Genomic DNA, 3,128 nt, shown 5'->3' with positions numbered 1-3,128 from the left:
TGATAAAAATCTTGATGACAATATGGTCTAAAGGGGTAAATGACCTTTCGGAATAAACCCAGCAGGAGCTATGATTAAAGCTAACATTGTGTTTCACTTTGAGTTTGCATCAAACTGGGCATGAAGCTCGAAAACAAACCCACTTTAGGGCCTAATTGTCCACAAAAAGATCATAAAACCTGGTGTTTCCAGATACATGAAATTTGACAAACAACTTGGCTCTGTCAAAACKGCCCTAATATATAAGAATATTAGTTATAACTTGAGACAAGTGATAGCTGAATCAAATTTAAAGTCAATAATTTATGTTTACATGTTCACAATAATTTTTATTTGAGACATTGTTCTGTTTTAAATTACAAACGGACAAGAAATTGCAAATTGAATAGTGAGGTGTTTTTTTGTGCTTACTTGTCTAGGACAAAGAATGTATATTGTTCTAATTACTGCATATTTACTCAGCCAGGAATTGTTAATGTTAATTAAGACTACACGGACCTAATCAAATAAATAAAAGAAATTCAAACAAAAAAAAGAAAATATATTTTATATGTTCACAATAATTTTACCATTATATTACTTCTGAACTTGCCCCACAACACAAGTCACAATCACAGTTTTGCGAAACTCCACCCACGCTTGAACCTCTGCCTTTTATCCCACCTCCACCCACCTGAGAACGTCCGCCTTTTCTCCAAACTCCACCAATCATGATTAAGACAAACTCAACTCACTCTGACAAGAAACTCCCCCTATGTYCTGCAGTACTTGCATCCCTGAGTAAAGCCCCTGAATTAAAAGAAAAAAAATCTGAGTATGTGAATCAGACTTTGAGCAGTAATAACTAGCAGCGTTTAAAAAAAAATCCACAGTGATTCATGTAACAGTATACAGAATTGTTATTGTAATTATTTTGATGGTCAAAGTTACAGGTTTTGCTTTAGGAAGTAAAAACAGCTGCAGAAATGAATTGTTGTCCAGTGGGAAAAAAACAAACAWACAAAAACCACAAAAARCCCTCTCTGAGCACTTCACTGCGTGCTTCGTGAAGTGCCCKACTAATTAATGATTTGCCTCACAAATCTCATCAGTGTATAATGAGAGAACAAGCACTATTAGAGAGACATGAGTGCAGCGGTTATCTTTTGAAGATGCATCGTCAGCTTTGAGCACACCGCTAGGCTCGGCTCCGCGTTTGGATCGGCCAACACGAAAGTCATTATTTTATCACTTCTGATGCTCTCGGGAGCCGATATCCCATCCGCGGCTTGGCGCGTTGGCCTCCGTGACGGAGTGAACGCTCGCTGGTGTTTGTTAAACTTCGTCTCGAGGCAGAGTGACTCAGTTGGGGGTGAAGTCAGACATCACGTAGCCAACACGGGCAGCATCCCTGCAGCAGATGAATCTTCCTTCACTGCTGCAAGATAAGCCAAGTGCACTTCTTTTTTTCAAACTCTCTTCCTCCCTTTTCTCATTTTTGCAACTCTACAAATTACATTCACCCCAGTGCCTGCAGTCTTCCCATCACAAAATAACACATGAAGATGGATGTGGCTGCAGTGCTGCATCAGTGAGCAGCTGCAGGCCARGTCTCTGACACGTATAATCTGAATATCGAGAGGTTTAACTCAAGAGGGCTCGGATAATTACGGTATCACGCAGCAGGAATTGTRTCCCAATAATGCATCAAAGGATTTGAAAAACACAGAGCTAATTTAGGATTATAACTTCTACATTGCCGCATTGTTATCGTGAAGGAGGAGTTATTTCATTAGCTATAGCTCATCTCTCTGTAGACGTCTGAGGGGAAGGAGATGATAATTTCCTGAGGAGCGAAGGCAAACTCCACCAAGTGGAAATTTAAAAATCCAATAAAAAAAGTCTTGATTGTTCTGAGCTTTGTGGGTAAACGGAGTTGGCCTTTAAAAAACGTGCAGCGGGGCTGTTAATGCAATATTTAGGGAACAGTGAAGAAGCATCAGTTTTAAAAACGAGTTACACAATGCCGGGCGGACGTTTTCTAATTTAGCATGAATGCGTCACAGTTTTGGAGGTTTGTACCGAGAAGGCTTGAGTAAAGCTAAAGATTTATTTAAAGAAACAACAAAGGATGACATGGCAACAAAAATAAATAAATAAATAAATAAATAAATAAATAAATAAATAAATAAATAAATAAATAAATAAATAAATAAATAAATAAATAAAAACAAAGATGAGCCAGACATGGCATGAAGCACAACAATGCTCCACTGAAGAGTCAGGTGAAGCTGAGGGTTGATAAAGGCTGTGGCTGATGAGTGGAGTGGCTGAAGCTGTGACTGATTTCTAGACAGGCCCGACAGGCTGACTGGGAAAGCACTGACTGAAGGAGGAATGGCTGGTGGCACAAAGAAAAATACAAAAACTAATTAGATGAAAACACAAGGAACTCAACCCAGAACAATAATGATTAAAAAAAAAGAAAAACTAACAATGAACACAAAAAGAACCACAACAACACAACCCAAACCCGTCCTGACAGAATGATGTGAATCCTTCAGTGCAGAACGCCACCGAGACTTTTAACAGTATTACAGATTGGTCCCTGTGGGAGGGAAAKTTTGAACAATTTTATTTATTTAAAGCATCACTGCCAAAAATAGTAAAAATACAGTTATCTCACATCACTTCAGCAGACACTTGGATAGTTTATGATTGTGCTGGGGGTCACACCATCAAGCCCGAGTTCATCTCAAGACTTCTGCGGGTTTAAGTTAAAAAGCTTCACTGAGATCAAAGAAGAGAAGAGAAGATGAAGAAAAGGCACAAAATAACTAATCAAGACCAGGAGAACACTGGAACACAAACATAAATGACTGCTGGGAGCCAGGCCTCATTCACAGCAGGGGTGGGGGGGGGGACTAATGTCAGCTGTGTGAACGCTCAGAAACAAATGAACAAACCAGAAAAAAAAAAAGAACAGAACAAAATTAAATCTGTAAATCAGCTACATTTAAATGACTGCAAAGACCAAACATTAGAGGACTTTAAAAGGAGTTAGTTAGTTAGTTAGTTAGTTAGTTAGTTAGTTAGTTAGTTAGTTAGTTAGTTAGTTAGTTAGTTAGTTAGTTAGTTAGTTAGTTAGT

This window comes from Austrofundulus limnaeus, unplaced genomic scaffold, assembly GCF_001266775.1.
Source record: "Austrofundulus limnaeus strain Quisiro unplaced genomic scaffold, Austrofundulus_limnaeus-1.0 Scaffold251, whole genome shotgun sequence".
In the NCBI taxonomy this organism is placed as follows: Eukaryota; Metazoa; Chordata; class Actinopteri; order Cyprinodontiformes; family Rivulidae; genus Austrofundulus; species Austrofundulus limnaeus.
The sequence above is the reverse complement of the archived record's forward strand: the minus strand, read 5'-3'. Positions refer to the sequence as shown.